Raw genomic sequence first — 19,833 nt, 5'->3', positions numbered from 1 at the left:
TTACACTTGCAGCTGTAAAATGCTTCAAAGCGCTATTGCTTTCAGCAATCAGACGCAATTTCTTCAGGAATTGCAAATCTAGTTTAATTTTATTTTACTGAACGTTGATTGAAGCTTAGAATTTAAAATGCCCTTCACTTGCACTTGGGCTTTTGTTAGGCATTTTATGTTACAGCCTTTTTGTGAGATGAACAAACCACTGTCCACACAAGATGTCAAGTGTCTCTTTTCTTTTATGTTGTTTTTTTGTAAATCATCAATTTTTCCAATGAAAAGTATGGCAGGAAACAACCCACAGTGCTGATTCATCAAGCCATACAAACAGGAGGCCTCCATTTTGAAAAGAGGTCCTCTTTTATAGGTGGCCAGCCTCACCCCTTCACCAAAAAAAAACCAAATTGTTAATTTAAAAAAATAAACACATATCATAAGAACACATTAATGTGCATTTTACTTTTAGGAAATTAAACATAATAAAACAAAATACATCTCCCATTAAACATCAATTCCAAAATAGAAAATACAAAGTACAAAGAAAACATTTTTAATTTTAAACAGGCCTGTCAAAGGGAACCAAAATCACTGGAGTCCTGAAACAGGAAGTGCTCCAAAATAAAACAGGAAGTGAACAAATAAATCACAAAACAACCAAAATCCAGAGGTTACCATTAAACTAAACAAAGTGAAATGCAAGAGATGGTAAAGCGGAACAGTGTGTGCACCCACTGACGCAATTTCATGCAAACACTTTGATAAAAAAAAAACCCTACTCAGGGACAGACATGTGCTCTGTCACACTTTTACTGTTTAGAAAGTTTATCTCAATATAATGTTACAAAATAAAGTATTTCTGATGAAAACTATTAGTTTTGCCATTCTTGTTTTCATAATTAATGTAGAACTGTTAAATTGTTAAATTGTTAGACTGTTAAACTTAAATTCCACATTTTTTTCCTTAAAAAAAGGCCACATATCAATTTGCGATTAATCGCGAGTTAACTCGGGACAAAATGCGATTACTCGCGATTAAAAAATTTAATCGCCTGACAGCTCTAATTATAATGTTACGAAAACACCCCCAAAGCGGTATTTTGATCCATTAATGGATCTAAACTTTCCTCTAAAACTCTCTTCTCTCCCTATCAGCCCATAAAAACAAATGGGTTCTAACATAGTGATGTCACAAAGTGAAGAACAGCCCTTTCCAGGAGGAGTCTGTGCTGTCAGCTCCGCCCCCAGGCTGACAGACACCCACTTTCTCAGTGGAGCTAGTGAGGATTAGCAAAACATTTTCTGCTGCATTTACGCTTGCAAGACCAGCTCTGGCATGACGTTATAAAATGGGCGGCGAAAGGCGGAGCCTCAGAGATCGAGGCATCTTAGTAAAAAAATAATATTTCATGAAAAGTTTGCTTTTTGGTGTGCCAAAGTTTACTCTGAAAGTCTTAAGAACAGGCCAGGGGTGGGAAAACCTTTTAGCTTTTGGGCCACAGAAGGTTAATAATTTAACAGAAGGGCCGAACCAGAATTAACCTGGAGGGTTTTAGTGATCCACGTCATAAGAGAAAGAAAAAACAGGAAATCTGGACACAAACATTCTTTCATTTTCATTGGAATTTAAAATGTTTTATATTATTGCAGAACATTTTGGACTTTTTTTTTGTTTTGGTGCTGATTGCATGAATGGGTTCTTAGAAAAGTTGCGTCCATGTAGACTTTGAATCAGTTGGGCTCGGTTTAGTTCCTTTTGTACTTTGAGGGTAATAACACAGCTCCATTGAGGGTTTTTTTTGTTTTAGAACTCCAGAATACGACAGCTTGCATGTTCCTGTGTTAAGTAATTGGTCTTCCCAATCCAATAGTGCTGACAGTGTAAGGCCACTTCTTAGTCTGGAATTCAATTTAGGCCGACAGTGGAAACTGAAGAAATTGTCTCTGATGTTATTGACTGAGAGGAAAAGATTAGCTGAAGGGAAAGTCTTAAGAGGAGCGACAGGACAATACAGAGCAGGAGACTGGTGATGAAACACGCCCGATGAAAGAGATTTACCGTCAGATCCAGCTTTGAACAGTTGTTAAATATTTTTTCTTGATGTGCAATGGTCCCTTGTTTATTGGTGGAGTTTGTTCAAAAAATAACCTGTGATTGATGCTGTGACTTTTCTCAGGCAGACATGAACATTTTCACACTTTTTTTGTCTTGTTTAGACTCTAAAATTTCAAACATTTACTCAAAGATTGTTGAATATTATAGAATATAAACAAATATCAGTTCAAGATTGAAGATTTATGTAGATTTGAATGCATTCTGTGCAGAAGAGGAGATTGATAACACAACAACGAGGGACCACTGTATGTGGTCATCTTTTTTTATTTGATTCCCGTTGGACTGAATGAGCGAGCATCTTGTTTTAGCCCTCTAACATCAAACTTTAGCTCCATTCTTTCCACTATCAGAACTCTTCAACTGTTTACACAATGAATGGCGTTCCAGTGGATTCTGAGGCAGAGAAAAGCAGCTTTTAACACTTTATATTAGCACACTAGTTGTGTTAACATGGACACAGGTAATCAGAATAAACACCTGATCAGAACAAAATTTGTCATGTAAACTCGCCATTCTAAATACTCTGACAAGATCTGACTCATTCAGATCAAAACTTCCTTCTGATCGAGATATGTTGATTATACTGATTGTTGATCCGATTGTGGTGCATGTCAACAATTCATTCCGATTGTGGGTCTTTACTGCACTGGATTTTTCGTCATGCATGGACGGGGTGGCGCTCCAGAGGAGTCTTTGGAGTACAAACGGGACCGGCTAGCAGCTCTGAGCAGAACCGCCGGACTCGTAGCTTCATGTTTGCGAGCAGATGAGAGTGCTTTGTCATGGTGCATTCACACCGAATGTGATTAGTGCGACAAATTTGCATGCCCCGCCCCTCTTTCATCACGCGACGAACTCGCTGCTCGTCACACAAAAGTGTGTTGCTGAGCTTGAGGGAGGAGCTACCAGCTAATGTTTTAGGGTGACGCTATAAGGAACGGTGTCTGTGGACATCTTACTTAGAATGTGTGAAGACACGGATGATGTTGAGAAATCAGGTTAATTTATTATTATCATGTCTCCATGTTTGGGTTTATATGACTATTATTCAAAGATTTTCCCGGTACAGGGGGCTGTGTCTGTATGACAGCCGCTTCCATAGTGTTTCTGTGTCTCTGTGGCTGAGCTTGAAGTCTCTCTGTCTCATATTAATCTCTGAGGAGACCCTTTTCCTTGTTTTTTTAATGTCTCGATGAGACCCGAGCTGACAGACTCTGCACCCCCCAGTGGCTCTCCGTCTGCCGGCATATTGAGCGAGTGAGCTCCACCGTGGGATCGAAAACCGGCGATCTGTCCAGAGTTTATCCCATCTTCACCCTAAAGTTGAGGGATGAGCTCTCCAAACCTGCATCTCCAGCGCGTTAAAGCAAAAGATGGAAGTTCTGGACAAAAACGCTCGCTTTGAATAATATTCTACCCGCTGATCGAGTCACTGAAAACGTCACGTGCCCAAAGCTGAGTTCCTGATTGGTGGATGCGACGCAGCGACCAGTCAAACTTCAGATTTTTTAATTTTTGTTGTGCCGCCCAATTTGCACCTCGTTCCTCAAATGGAGCTGCTGCCAGACCTTCGCGCCGCGGGGCTTCAGATCGCCTCGTGTCGAATCTGTTCCACTGACTTAACATTCGGTGTGAATGCACCTGTGCGGCGTGCGCTCCTGAGGAGGCTTTGGACCGCAGTCCACCCAGCTACCGCGTTCAGGAGAACTGTGTCTTCAAGCGGCTTCAGGATAGTGTGTGAGTGCAGAAATACCGCTCCGAACAGAAACCATGCAAACAATCATATGAATTTGTGTTACCAATTGTGTCCAGACCATTTAAAAACTGTGTGTTAATCCCACATTTATGCGTGGCCAAGATGCACAGATTTTAAGTGTGTCCTTGACTAAATGTTGTTGTTGGTACATATTGACCTAACCCTTCGTTTGAGCCCATGCAGCCAACAATAAAGGCAGATACTTAGAAAATTATGTGCGAACAGTCTCTTAAAAATAATGATAATAATAATAAAAGCATGTTTAGAAGATCATCTCACTCTAAGCTGCAGTTTTGTTTGTTTACAACAGAATTCAATATTTCTTCTATGGCTGTTTCCTGTATTTTAGATAATTCTGCAAAATGATTTATTCCAACTAAGCTTGTAAATGTTTGTTATAATCGGATAAAGTTTTTTTCAGGCCCACTGTTCAATTCTAATCTGATCTTTGATCCGATCAGAGACTTCTTGCTCATGTAAATGCAGCCACTGTTGATAGGAAATGATGCAGAATCAGCTGATTCACGTTGATTGTACTAATACTCAAAGAGTTGCAGTATTTCGTGTTTTATTTAGATGCCCCTGATGACATCTCTGGTGTTAAAGGGTTAACTCATAATTGATCATTCTTCATTTGAACCATCTGTCTGACCGTCTTAGAAAGAGTTCTAATTACAAGCCCCGATCAGCCTTTAATGATTCAACCACACAAAGTCAACTTTTGTGTTTATTTGTGCTGATTTATGAATCTGAGAGTTTTTTCTTTTTGAGCAGAGAGAATTCAGTCTGTAAAGCAAACCACACAGGCCTGGGTTAAGGGCCTGTGTGGTTTGTGTGATTTGGTGTCCTTAACGTTTCAAATGAGTAAATGAGCTCCTTTGCAAAAATGCAAATTGACGCCATGTGGAAGACAAAGCATTTAAAAACACGTAAGAGCCTATTTGTGTTCATTGTGGACATGTTTATAGGTTTACAAGGCACTGCAGTCTCACGCGATGGCATGCAGAGCTGGAGATGGTTAGGTTGCGTCTGCAAGGAGGAAAGCTCAGCTCATATCCAGGCCTGCCATCGCCAGTCATTTTACCATCACTACCATTCAGCTGAACTCTTTGGAAAGCCCAGAAATTAATCAGTTGGTCTTTCATTTTCTTTAGAAAAATATCAATCAAGTCCATTTAACATATTTTTTAAAAATAAAATAAATACCAGATTCCTGCTGCATCCTACTGTATTTTTGTATTTCTAACCACTTTTGGCAACAATTAAAAGGAAACTATTGAAAATGTAGTACGTGACAGATTGTGTAGTTCACCCGTTTACCAGATGCATCAGCTGTTTGATGATGTTGTCCTTCTTTGGGACAGCTGATTCCACGATCTTCTCCATCAGTTTGCATCGTTCAGTCAGAATGCATCTACAGTTCAATTAGATTTTATTTATTTAGCTCAATATTACAAAACAATTGCCTGTTTGGGCTTCATAAATAACTAAATAAAAATAAATAAATAAAACTGCTTATCCCTGCCTTAGACCCTCCTTCTGGTGAGGAAAAACTCCTAAAAACCTGAAGAAGAGATCCTCTCCCAGGACGGACAGGTGATTTACCAGGACTTTTAAAGAAGAATTCGCTTTTTCAGCTACGTATTTGAATAGAGTTCAACCAGATAAACCTGAGGGATGGGTGGGGGCGAGGTCCACAGCCAAGACAAGCCAGAGGCGTGGTCCACGGCCAAGAACAGACGATCCACTAGGAATCTCTCCCACTCCGAGATGACGAGCCGGAGGTGAGGTCCACGGCCAAGAGCAGACGATCCACTAGGAATCTCTCCCACTCCGAGATGTGAGATGACGAGCCAGAGGCGTGGTCTATGACCAAGAAAAGGAGCAAAGACGATCCACCAGGAACCTGAAATCTCTCCCGCTCCCCCAGAGGGAAGTTGGAACGAAGGAACAACACGTGAATGGCACTGCACCAAACAGAAGCACAGAGAACTAAATATAATGAACAATGAAGGAGAGGTGCAGTAAATGAGAACAGAGAGCAGAACCTCAAAGCTGATCTAGTGTTTCTGTAATGGTCAAGATCTCTACATTTCTGACCTTTTATAGAAAAGTTTTTCTGCAAAAAAGATAAAAGGGACAACTCTTTACTTGCATCATGCGGAAAGACAATTTCTTTGTTCTTGCTGTTAGATTTTAGTTTGGCTGTCAAACATGAACTCTTACTCAAGTACAAAGAGGAAAATTCAGTTTGGTTGAGATGGGTTGAGGAAAGAGAGCTGACGACTTCATTTTATTGTTAAGAATATCTTGGCAAAGAGTCTAGAACTAAAAGTCTTTCTTTTAACCAAAGTAAAGTTTTTGCGTATCTGTGTAAAGATCCTACTTGACCTCTTAATCCTCCGCTGGGTTCAGGTCACCGCCTTGCAGCCGCTGCCTCTCAGTCAACTGACCGAGGTGGAACCTCAGCGGGGTCCCGGGCCCTCCTGCTGCGCCTCCACATGTCCGCATTGACTGGGCTAAAAGAGCATCACTTGAATGCATCACAGGCCTGAACTGCTAACCAAGACATAACATCTACCCCTGTGCGAGGTGACACAACTTTACAGTCCTGAGGCAGAGGATTTTTTTAACCAAAGATAAAATGGTAATTTTATATCGACCTAAAACAAACATCCTCAGGGCTGCATGGGATTACTTCAGGGGTCAGCCACTTTAGTTGGGGTTCAAATCCCAGGTTAGACAGTCATAGAGTGTCTCCTTGTCCTCAGCTGAGTAAGAAAAACAGTAAATAACTAAATTTAAATGTGTTAAAGTTCACACAGTTACACTTTTTTGTTAGAGTTGTGAATCTTTCCCTTTCACAAAACGCATCTCGATACATAAAAGAAACATAAAACAAAACTTTGTGACAATAAGATAATCTCAATAGAAGCAATATTTATTATTTATTTGCTGTTTAAAACTATAAGTGAAAATATATTTCAATGGAGAAACTTTTTGTTTTAAGCACCAAAAACAAGTCTATCTGACAAAACAGCTTTAAACATAAAAACCTGCATTTTTGGGTCTTTTAGACACAAAAAAGTATCATTGTGATTTATCCTGTTATTGTTTGCTGTCTGTTAAAAAAAAAAAAAAAAAAAGGGTTATCATGTGTTTATTTGTCACAATCTACATCCCTCGTTTCGGAACACCTTGACCCAACTTGGTTGACGCAAAGTCGACTTTTCGTTTGCATCACATGTACATAGAAAGTTAAAGATGAAAAAAAAACTGACAAAGTTTGATAGAAACCACTTTTTTTGATTTTATACTTTCTTACCAATTTCTTTAGTTTTTCGTTGACGCTATTTCAGTACATATCTGTATCCTTTACATTCCCACTTTTCATTCTTAAAAAATAAATAAATAAATAAAAAAATCAGATTTCTTTGAGTCGTGAGCCTGTTAGTGACTTCTGCTACATACAACTGTCTCAATAATTCCGTATTGTGGAGGAAGAGTCCCGGTTTGTCTGTAAACAGCAGATTTATTGTTCTCTGAAGTCAAAGGATCTTCTTCCGTTTCCTCATGTTTTATTTTTTTTTGTTAGCTTTGGGCTACTAGCTTAGCAATCCAGATAGCCATGCAGCTAGCCACTTGTAGGTTGCGGCCGAATTCCTTCCCTAACCCCTAAATACTAAAATCTATATAGTGCTCTGGATTTTAAAGGTAATTCAGACACGATGCTCACTACTTAACCTTTTTGTTTTTGTAGACGTCACCGATTTCGCAAAGGGAAAATCAAATAAATACCAACATTTCACAACGTTTATTTATGATTCCACTGTGTTCTCATGGTGAAAATATGGATAGTTTATTCAAAAATTACATTTAAACACGTTTTTTTGTTCAAAACTGATCTCCGCAATGCATTGTGGTCTATCTTCGCTAATCTAGTGCACTCGATTTTGGAATTAGTAGATTCGGAGAGTGCTAGAAAATGCCAGACACAATATAGTGATTAGGGGTGAATTCGGACACAACCTGAGTCACGTGACCACGACGGACATTGTGAACAGAATCCAGCAGTTTTTCAAAATAAAACTTCCTCCAGGATCAGAAAATGAACTAAACAGAAATAATAAGACCTGTGCTGTGAAGCTTTTATCTCTCAAACGAGGCTGTTCCTTCAGATCAGCTGGCATCCTCAAAGGCTTCCTGTGCTTAAACCTCAGTGTAATAACAAGACTGGACAGAAGCCTCGGAAGTGGCGCACCGTGACTTCAGCCCATCGTTCCCTCTCCCTCGTAAAGCCTTGCTCTGTTAGACGGCTCCGAGGAGGTAATAGGAAAACGCCGTCTGGATGGACCATTTGCCGGCGACGCTTTGGTAACTCTGTCCTGCACCTGATTTTGTCCGGGTCACCCATGTGGTAAGAGGCTCAATGAACCCCTCCGTGGGTCAACATTGTCCAGACCCAAACCAGAATGCAGCGGGTCGGGTCGAGAGGGTCTCAGATGAAATGCAAACACGAGTCCGGGAAGAGTGGTCTGCCCTCCATTGATCCTGCGCCGCATGTGAAAGAGGAGCACTCTGAACACGAGAGGAGGAACGAATCCAACTAATTTATTACTAACGGCCAAAAGGGTCAGAGCGTGACAAAAGCCTCCTGTTGTGAGGAGAAGTGCTGTGGAGTGGCCCCCTCCCTGCAGAGACGGCGTGACTGCCTCAGCATTCGACATGGGTCAGTCTGGGAGGAAACATGGCTGTAGAACCAGTTTGAGAACAAAAACCTTCCTCAGGCTCGTTGGAATGTGACACTGACTTCATGGAAACCTATTTGGCTGCATTTTCCAATTTAGACACAAAATGAAATCACATTTTATTATGTGGACCACAGTTTGATCTTAGATTTCTAAAAATGAACTGTAAATAACAATTAGTTTCATCGTTAGCTCCTTTTTAGCGTTACAAGTTCCATGTTTGTACCTTTTCTTTTAGGTTTTATAAGGTCAGAGTTTAAGAGGAAAAGTGCCTCACATCTGCTTGGATTTTAAACACTAAAAACCTTTATGACAGTTTACACAGATTTAAATAACTTTGACAGAAAACATAATCTAATCTAGCATTAGCTTCCATGTGTGATTGGATTCCATTTTACCTCATTAGACAATATTTTCTTGATGAGTGAAGACTTTTCATAGATGCAGAGAAACGCTGAGGATGAATGAGAATCTTTGTTGACACTGAAGTGGACAAGAAACCGTCTCACACTGACCAGGATCTCATGTTTGACTCCCACCACCCGCTTGAACAAAAACCAGGAGTAATCAGAACATTAGATACCAGACCTGCAAACTGAGAACAGATCCACAGGAACACGTCTCTGAGGAGCTTTGGTTCTTCCTGCTGGACTTTGGTAAAAACTAAGAAGAGTCATAGAAAAACAACATTGTCCTCCTTTCTCAAACAAAAACTGGTCCGAGATCAGAAGTCTGCTGTCCAGTTCAGTCAGGAGAACTCGGATCTGAACATCCAGGACAGGAAAGCTCTCCAATGTGTCATCAAGACAGATCAGATCATCCATGGAGCACCCCTTTGACCAATGCAGAACTTTTCTGATGCTCTGGTCACTTGAGCCTCATTTTCACTGAGCGGTCCGGTCCAGTAAGGAGTCGTACGGTACGGTCCAGTTAATTCTGGCGAGTGTTTCCAGTCAGTTAAGCCTCGCTCCCACTGAGCGGTTTGTTTTGACTGCGCATGCTGTAGACCGCTAGCGTGTCGTTGTAGTACAATGACTAGAGAAGCAACAACAATGGCGGTCATCCCGGAGCTCATCTTTTTCTTGATTTACTTTTTATACATTGTGTATAACAGGAATTTAATGTTATTTGAAAGAAGATTTTGAGCGGCTAAGATGAATACCGCTGTACAGAGGGAAAAGGAAATGCTAGCTTAGCGCTATACTGGTGCTTTCTAATGTGGTACGCTCTGAACCATAGAATTAAATGTAAGTAATGCCTTTTTGTTGTAGCACGACCTTTTTATTGTTATAAAACTGCTGTTGTTATGAATGTTCAAGCGCTAAAGCTAGGGGACCAACGATTTTTAACGTCATCAAACGACAGTGACGTCCGAAATATTAGACACTATTTTTTCACAGCTCTCTGTTTGGAGGGTTAATTGAAGGGAAAGGGAGAAGGTAAAAATTCTGATTGGGCTTTTGTGTTAGCTTGGGGGCGGAGCTGACTCTTCCTGAAAGGGGAGGTTCTCTCGTTGTGACATCAGCGTGTGAGGACCCGCTCATTTTTTGGGGTATTGGAGGCTCTGCTGTTGATTTTAGAGGATTACTCAGAGATACGTGAACGGATCAGAATACCGCTTTGGGGTTGTTTATAGTGAAGAATGAACCGTTTAATACACTTAAACGCTCAGAAAATGGGTTTTTCATGGTATGGCCCCTTTAAAATAATAGTTTAGGAGTATCCTAAAATAAAAAGGTTTTTCTCCACTTCATTAAGAAAAAAAAGCCAAAAAGCAAACATTTGAGAAGCAGCCTCCACCTTTGCATAATTTCTGAATCCCGCCATGTTGCCTATTAGCAAACAATTTGTCCGTATTGAGCCAGACGTCCAATTACTGTCACACGAGGATGTGGACTTATTGTGTCGCTTCTCTCTTTTCTTTCCATTTGGTAGATCTGAAATGCAGCCGTCTTTTCTAAATTACATCTTTGAGGGATGAATGAGTCGAACAGGAACTGGTTGATGAATGCAAATATATTACTGGACGTATGGTTTTCAGGAAGCCCGCTGTGCTGGTTGGTTGGCCGTGTGGCGGTGAGGTTTTCTCTCCGCTTCGCTCTGGTGATCAGCATGCAGGTCACACCCTTGTGTGCCCGTCTTGTACGGAACAAAGGGCTGATCTGGGATGCTAGGCAGCAGGCACGGGCATTCAGCGAGCTCTCTGCAATACAGGACAAGCCCGCCGCGCTCCAGACTGAATGTCTCTATGTCCCAGTGTTTGCTTGTCTGCTGTGCCATGAAATGGAGCGAGGGTGTGCGATTGTGGCCGTGGAGCAATGCAAATATGCCCTTTTTTAGAGGGGGGAGGATGAATTTTGGAGTGCTGCTGGGTTGTAGAATGAGGGGAGCATTTCACGCTTTTACCAAAGCTTACATGGACGCATTCAAGTATAGATATTACCTATTTACAAAGTGACAGAGTTTAAAGATGTGATTGTAAGAACAGAAAATGTTTTTGATCAAAGAGTTTACACTATTGTGTAATAATATTGAAAATCAAAGCGGATTGGGTCATTTTGAGGTTTACTTTGCTGTAAATTCATCCATACTTTCCCCTCTGCTCAGGCGCTACAATGGAAATTAAAAACACATCTTTCCCGTTAAAAAGAAAAGACTAACACTAAACACACATCCTAATGTTTGCATGTAAAAGGGTTATTTACAAAGTAAATGCATCCTGTTCCAAAACAACAAAAATTATAACTTCCTTACCCCACGTTTCCTTAAGGCTTTTTCCAAGAACTTTTGTATTCTTGGCTCGGTAATCACACGTCAAGCTGAAGAAAGAAGCAATTCACTTTTAACAATGGGGATTTTATGGGGGTCTCTGTGGTGTGTGGAATTCTGATCCTCTGCTACTTTCTGTTTGTGGCCTTCAGCTTTAGACTATGAGATCTTCAGAGCTGAATGACTGTATTTGTCACTGGTACTGTTAAATTTGGTCAATGCAACATTCTTACATTAAGACAATCATTTCCCATGATAAACTATGACTAAATAAATGAAAAGTGTATTATATGCTCACTGAAACAGGACATTATGTAAGGAATGCCCAAGGAAGGTGTTATTATCAGAAATTAATGACCAACATTAAGGCGTGTCAGACGGTTGATCTGTAAAGTCCATTAATTTCTGCAAATAGGCAAATTGAAGAGCATCATCCCACTCATACCATAGTCCCTTAGAAAAGAAATAAATATTAAAAACATATTTACTCTGTAATAATTTAAGCCAGACAGACAACAAACCAAAGAAAAAAATGAAAGAAAATGTTTGTGTTAATGATAGAGATCCTGTTGGTTTATCCGCCACAAAACTATCTGAAGGATGGAGATCTTTCTTCTGTCTTGATGTTCTGATAAACTGTTGCATAATGTCTATCCGCCTACGTCAAAGTTTCTTTTGTTCGGGTTAGCAACAAGTGTTAGGTCAGCGGAATTATATACAACATTCGAGCTAAGATGTGTATATTGGCAAGAGTCTGGCATTACAATACGTATCTCTCGATACAATATATATCACAATACGCGTCTCACGATACAATATACATCACAATACGCGTCTCACGATACAATATACATCACGATACGCATTTCACAATACAATATATATCATGATACGTGTCTCGATACAATATGCATTACATTACGCATCTCACGATACAATATGCAGCACGATACGTGTCACACGATACAATATATATCATGATACGTGTCTCTCGATAAAATATGCATCACGGTATGCGTCTTGATACAATATATATCAGAATACGTGTCCCACGATACAATATATGTCACGATACTTGTCTTTCGATACAGTATGCATCAAGATATGCGTCTGTTGATACGATATTTATCACTATCATGATATGTGTCTTGCACTATGAGGTGTATCGCAGTACATCCCTTTTTTTATAGTATTACTTAGAAATAAACTTAACCCATTGTAATACAATTGTAAAATTCTCTTTATCTAATGATCACAACATTAGGCACTGTGACTGCATCTCAATTACTAGTTGTTTTCACTAACTAACTCATGGGGGTTTTCTTTTGATAAATCAAGGTGTATTTATTTTTAAAGGAAACTGTCACTATTATCTGATTTCCGCAATAAAATATTTTTCAGTATAAGAAAAAAAACATAGAATGAATGTGCCTTAACCAATAAGATTCTAAAAGTATGATTGAGGAAATAAAGTGCTAAATGTAGTCTCTCCAGTACTTTTAGACAATTGTTGATGTTTTTGTGCGGTGTAGAGCAGCTCAAAGAGTCTCAGTACTGCCAACTAGTGGTTGGGGGTTGAAGTGGTACAAAAATTAAGACAATGAACGACGTTTGCTCATAATTAATTAATTAAATATTGTCTTAGATTTAAACAAGTATGGCTAAATGAAATATTGCGATATATCGCTGAATCGTTTTTTTTTTTCTTACATCCCTATGTGCGCCAATGTGACTGGAACCTCTTTTTAGGTCTCCATAATTAATTTTGAATACTCAGCCCAGAGCCAATCAGAATCAAGAAATCACCTAAATCAAGAGTTTAGGCACTGGAGAAAATTGGTAATTAAAAAAAAAGGATATTGCTTGTATTTTGTGTCTTTTTGGTTTTTGTATTTTCCTCGTGTTTTCTCGGTTCTGTATTTCATCAAAAGGCATCTTCTCCTTATCTGAAAGAGAAATGGTTTGTGTTTTGAAAGGACTTCTGTTTGCATGATTCATGTAGAGGTTTGAACGTCTTTGTTGTTTAAATAAATGTGAGTTTAACATGAGAGCAGTGGAGGCGGGGCATTAATGACCCGCTAACGTGCCCATGGGAAGAAACATTAGACAAACAGCTTTCCGGAAACACTGAGCAGGCTTCCCCTGCGTCTCTGCAGGCCGTCTAAAAATACCGCTGGGCTTCTTTGAGATATTGAATCTCGGTGCTGACATATAGTTGGCAGACTTTCCATCATTTTACCCAAACTCCCAAAGGACTCCATTTTCTTTTTAATGCTGTCACAAATGGAAATCTTAATACGCCTCATAACGTAAAGGGCTGACGTTCTCCTTCGCGGTTCTGGCCTCAGACAGTGAGGACTTTCGGAATCAGAATCACTCTTAATATTTATTTTATGCTTGAAATGAATGACGTTACTAAAACAGAGCTCACAGCTGAGGTTGTTTGTATTGATGGGAAAAATATAAAATATGCAGGTATTTCAAAAACAGAAGTTAAATTTACTGAAATAAAAGTAAAAGAATAGTTATTTTATAAAAACCTCAAGAAAATGTGAATTTTTTAATTTTGTCTACCAAACTAAAGCTTATTTTATTCGATAAAATTAGATACATTTCTTAAAATGGCAGTAATATTGAAAAGTCCTAAAATGTTGAAAAAAAGTCAGTCTTTTACAAGAATTCTAAATGTACGAGATTGTTGCAGAATAAATAAAATGTACTCAACAACTCATTGTGTAAATAAGAAGTTATTTTTTTCCGTGCATGCTGATGCGATGGTGGTTGGATGCATGGCCCGAGGTGTTTTTGGGGGGAGGTAGCTCCATCTTTCTCCCCGGGTCTTTGAAGGATATTAAAGCTTCAATGCGGTCATAGATCTCTGTTCCCTCGATAGCTTCATCTCCCATTTATTGAGTAGAGTTGCAGGGAAAAATCCTGATGACATGTCCTCGGTTTTCAATCTCTTTTCAATATTTTGCCTCATCTTTCATTTGCTCTGGCTGCATGGCCTCTGCACCCAATCGATCTTCAATTTTCGCCTGTTTATGTGGGATTCTGCAGACACTGGATCCAGCTATTTGGCTTCATTAAACGATAACATTCACATTGTGGGGGGAGCGGCCCCAGAGGTGCATAATATTGTGTTTCACTTTAGAATACAGATTATTCCAAAAGACTTTTTGGTGGATAATGGCTTTAATTTGCGTATTCTATTTCCACCATGACTTTTTTTTATCATTTGCATAGATTTTTTTTGAAGACTTGCTCTGATGAAAATTGTGTTTTTAGCATTTTCTTTGGCTTTTTTCCGATGATGGAAGACATGTATAAGAAAAAATAAGCTTAAAATTGCATTTTTCAGAAGGAGGGATCCTCTCCCAGTGCAATTTATCTGGAGCCCAGATGATCCATCTGGAATCTGAAAGAGGAACAACACATGAATCACACTGCACCAAACAGAATCCTAGATAGCTAAATAAAAAAAATAACAAAAAATAGAGGAAAAGAGAAATAAATGAAAACTATATTTTTATTCCGCCGCATATGTTAGGTGGGGAGTGTGATTGGCTGTAAGTTAGCAGGAGATCATGTTAACAGAGATCTCTCAGCGGGGGGCAGAGTTACTCTGCACCAATAGTCCTGCCCACAAATCAGAGGTGAATTTCTAAAGCTAAGGGCACACCAGGCATTTGAGACGGGTTCAAGAACCTACGTGAAATGCAAATGTTTTACTTCAACTGCGGCTAAAATCATGTATCTGCTCTGACTGAAGTGAAAGAGAGAAGCAGGAGGACATTTCTCCTTTATTTCTGCATTTATCAGTTAGTGGATGATTTGTTAGTGTTTATGGCAGGTCTCAGAGCGGAAGCTGAAAACGGCCTGCCCTACTTTTAAAAAAAATATTTTCTCATGATAACGAGATAGTGGCTCTCATTATCACGTTATCTTGTTATCACAAGAAAACAAAATAGTTTTATCTTGGTAATGAGATAATTAAGAATATATTGTCTCTCCCTTTCCTGCACTGAGATCCAGAGACTTGTTTTTAGTCTCTTTATTTTGTCCACGAAAGTTGTTTTTTTAGTCAGTTTTTTATTTATTAGTTGATCTACGCTCCTCGAACGCCTCAATGCATGTCTCGTGCACCAGCCCCCTTCCCTTATTTCCCTTCACCCTTGTGCTATCTTATGGGTCCAGATGACCCCACCTTTATATTGATGTGTGATCCCTCCCAGGACACAAGTGGACACAGGTGAACAGGATTTTATGTCTGCCATAGAAGAAAAAAAATCCTCGAAAGAAAAAGTTCAGCGCGCTGTCTTGTGGGATCCAGATGACCCACTTTTAAAGTTACATGGGTTAAACCCACAAACAAACAGGTTGATTGACAGAACCCAGTGCCGACGAGCATCTCCGTGTGGTGCATTCACTGAGCTCCGGACCTCAGCAGACCTAAACAGCCAACTCAGTTAAATTTTTTAAAAACAGAATGAAGGCGTTTGTGGAGCTTAGATCCACTAATAAATGAATCGACAGACTAAAAATGTGAGTGTTCTTCTGCTGTTTTTGTTGTTAACCACAAAAGAAAGACACTGAAAACATGTGAAGTCTCGACGAAAACATGTTTTTGTTTACTTGTGATAATGAGATAGTGGATCTCATTATCACGAAAAAAAGATCAAAAAGTCCTTTTTGGCTTTCATATCTCAGCGCCTGTCTTGGGATATTTTCCTTCTGATATGAGCACACAGACAGGTTTTTACCTTCAAATGGAACCTTACCAAACATTAAAATTCTAATTTTTGCAACAAGGAGACAAAAAATAAGAGACTGAGCCTCAAGAATGAAATCCAAACAAATCCTTTAAAGGTTAAAAAAATGCACGGAGAACCAGACTATCCAGAGAGAATAATGGAAAGTTTTTCAGGGGCTCTCCTTGTTAGTGGCCACGTGACCCCTCTGCTCCTGTGGGAGTGGGTGTTCAGGTCGGTGTTTAGGCAGGAATGTGCTGCCGGCTGGAGAAGGTTCGAGCGCACACAGGAGTCTCTGCTGCAGCCAGCTCCCCTGAAAAATCAGGTCCAGGCAGCCGCGGAAACTCGATCCTCCTCAGCAGCTGGCCTGTTTGCTCATAAGAGGAGAGGAGAGCGGCTCAGCGTTGATGAACACACATGCTGAATCAATGAGCTGACAGATTGGAGAAAGCAAGCATGACTTCCTGGACCGAAATGCAAATGTTTTACTTCAACTGCGGCTAAAGTCATTTATCTGCTCTGACTGAAGTGAAAGAGTGAAGCAGGAGGCCACTTCTCCTTTATTTCTGCATTTCTCGGTTATTGGATAATATGTTAGTGTTTATGGCAGCTCTCAGAGGCTATTTACCTCTTGATGTGAGCAAATGAACGGCATTTTGACCCCAGTGGAAGAAGTGAAATAGTTTGGGCTGCACGAATGATCATTTTAGTAGTCAACTAATCACTGATTTTTTTTTCTGATTAGTCGACTCATCAGGTCATTCACAAAGTGGATGTAAAGCACACGTCTTAACCATCATTAGCTTTAAACTAACTACAAACTAGATATATTCACAGATAAGTTATCTGTGATAATGCTAGTGTGAATGCTGTAAGCTGAATTTGGTGCTGAAGATGCTAGTACTAATAGCTAAAGATGCTGAAATTGATAACACTGAAGCTGATAGCCAGCCAAAATATTACTTAAATACTAAATTAGCCAAATTTTTTTTTTTTAAATCCTAAATTAGCCAAAACAGCTAGCATGCAGCTGAAATATTAGCTAAACTCTAAATTAGCCTAAAAAAAAACAAAAAAGCTTAAATTAGCCAAAATAGCTAGAATTCAGCTGAAATTTTATCTAAACTTCAAAATAGCCTAAAAAACCTTAATAAATGCTAAAATAGTCAAAAAAACTAGCAGGATGCCATAACTTGATAACTTTCAACTTTACTACACTCTCACTCCATATAATGTAAAGTAATGAATAATTGACTATTAAATTAGTCATTGTCTATTTTAATAGTTGATTAGTCGACTAATCTTGGTAGCCCTAGTGAACTTTAACACCTTCTATTTGAGCATCTGACAGAGGAGCTCGTGAAAACATGTCAGCACATCTGAGAAACCCAGTCGAGATTTGGATGAGTGGCTCTAAACCTGCAGGGTTCCAGACTTCATCAGCCTCTCCACAGAGCGAGTGGAAACCCAATCACTTCTGTTCTGAGATCCAAGGCATTTCTTTTGTATCCCTCCTGATTATTGCTTTGCCTTTTTCCAACATCCCAGAGCCTGGTAGTACTTACTGCATTCCCTTAGATCCATCATAAGAGAGAATATAGCCACTCATCCCTTTCACAGAATGGGCTCATTCTTTGATGGATGTTGCAATCCCTGCAGCAGCACACAAAACTTCTCACAAGCTCTTTTTAATGGAGAGCGGCTCTGCTTTGGCAGCTCTTCGTCAAGACAACGTTTGACTTCAGACTCCAAGAGCCTCTACGAATGTGGAGATTTTTGTTTTTCACACGTTCGTTTTATTTACTAATAAAGGGTTTGTCATTTCCTGTACAAGCCGTCCCTGTTCTCTCTCCACCCGTCTCCCTTTGAGCTCATTTGTGTGGGAATGGTGACAACAGTGAGGACAGATTACAACCTAGTGCGCTTGGTTTGTTACCAGTTGTCATGTACCATTTATCACGCTTGCAAATTGCAACACCTCTGCTCTGCTTTGGCAGCCACCCTCTCTCTGGGGGGGCTCATTAAGGAAACCATCAGGATGCCATAGCGGAGCAGCAGAGGTGTGTAGACTGGAGCAGAGCAGTTGGCATCCAGCAAACATTCCTGTACAGCAACATGGAAGACCTGGCAGCCACAGACACTCACAGCTGGTGGCCGGTGTGACATTATCAGGTTGGGTCCCGAAGGTTTACCTGTAGCAAACGTGATGCCAACATACAGCATCCTCCTGTGGACGAGGCAGTGCTGTAGCGCACGTGTCAAAGTCAAGGCCCAGGGGCCGATCCGGCCCTCTGGGTAATTCTATCCGGCCCTCCAGATCATTTGATTTTACTGTTATTAATGGCCCGATGTTATTTTGTTCTCATTAATAATATTCCTGCCTTTTAATTGTTCATAATAGGGCGACAGTGGCTCAGGTGGTAGAGCGGGTCGGCCAATGATCGAAGGATAGACGGTTCGATTCCGGCTCCCGCCAGCCAAGTGTCGTTGTGTCCTTGGGCAAGGCACTTAACCCTACTTGCCTCCAGTGTGGCTCCACTGGTGTGTAAATGCGTATGAATGTTCCGGTGATGGTCAGAGGGGCCGTTGGCGCGTACTGGCAGCCACGCCTCTGTCAGCCACGCCCCAGGGCAGCTGTGGCTACAGTAGTAGCTTACCGTCACCAAGTATGAATGAGGTGTGAATGAATAATGGATACACAATGTAAGCGCTTTGAGCGTCTGGAAAAGCGCCGATAAATCTAATCTATTATTATTATTATTATTATTATAATTATGTTAAAAGGTTATAGTTTTAAAGTTGAAAAAATGGCAATCTGTTAGCTTTTTGGACTATTTTGGTATTTATGAAGATTTCTTCAGGCTATTTTGGAGTTTAGCTAATATTTCAGGTACATGCTAGCTGTTTTGGCTACTTAAGGCTTTTTTCAAGTTTTTTTAGGCTTTTTGGAATTTAACTAAAATTTAAGCGAAGTGCTAACTTTTCTGGCTAATTTGGTCTTTTTTTAAGTTTCTAGACTGTTTTGAAGTTAGGCTAATATCCACGATAGCTGTTTTGGCAAATTTAGCCTTTTTCAGTTTTTTGGCTATTTTGAAATTTATATATTTTTTCAGTCACATATTAGCTGTTTTGGCTAAGCTATTTTTTGTTTCTTTTTTAGGCTAATTTGGCATCTAGCTAATACTTTAGCTGGCTATCAGCTTCACTGTTTTTAGGCATCAATTTAAGTATCTTCAGCTATCAGCACTAGCATCTTCAGTGACCAAATTCAGCTTACAGGATTCACACTATTATTATTTTAGATAATGCTACGAATCTAGTTCATAATTATGTTAAAAAGTTACGGTTTTAGAGTTTTAAAAATGTAGTTTTAGAGTGTTCACTAAATGTTTATCCTGTTGGAACGCGACCTAAGGTGTGTTTTAGATTTTGACCCCTTGTGTGATTGAGTTTGACATCCCTGCTGTAGTGTCAACTCCCCTAATGCTGAATTTAGATACACTTCTCGTTGCCTGATCTTGAGCCCATGGCCACATGTGGGAGGAGCTACCACCTAATGTTTTTAGCTGATGTCTGTGGATATCTCACTGAGAATGATAGAAAGACATGGATGATGTTGAGAAATCAGAGTTATTTATTGGGATGAGTTCTACAAATAAACGTTTGGGTTTTTGAGATCATTCTGAGTTTCCGGGTTAGCTA

General features: G+C 39.8%; 1 protein-coding gene across 3 annotated transcripts in view; it reads left to right on the top strand.

Moving 5' to 3' along the window:
• Positions 1-19,833, top strand: part of tmtc2b (transmembrane O-mannosyltransferase targeting cadherins 2b) — a 134,331-nt gene that overhangs the window by 42,338 nt on the left and 72,160 nt on the right. The gene's annotated exons all lie outside the window — the stretch shown is intronic.

The sequence above is a fragment of the Oryzias melastigma genome, linkage group LG6 (genome assembly GCF_002922805.2).
Source record: "Oryzias melastigma strain HK-1 linkage group LG6, ASM292280v2, whole genome shotgun sequence".
NCBI lineage: Eukaryota > Metazoa > Chordata > Actinopteri > Beloniformes > Adrianichthyidae > Oryzias > Oryzias melastigma.
The sequence above is the reverse complement of the archived record's forward strand: the minus strand, read 5'-3'. Positions and strand labels throughout refer to the sequence as shown.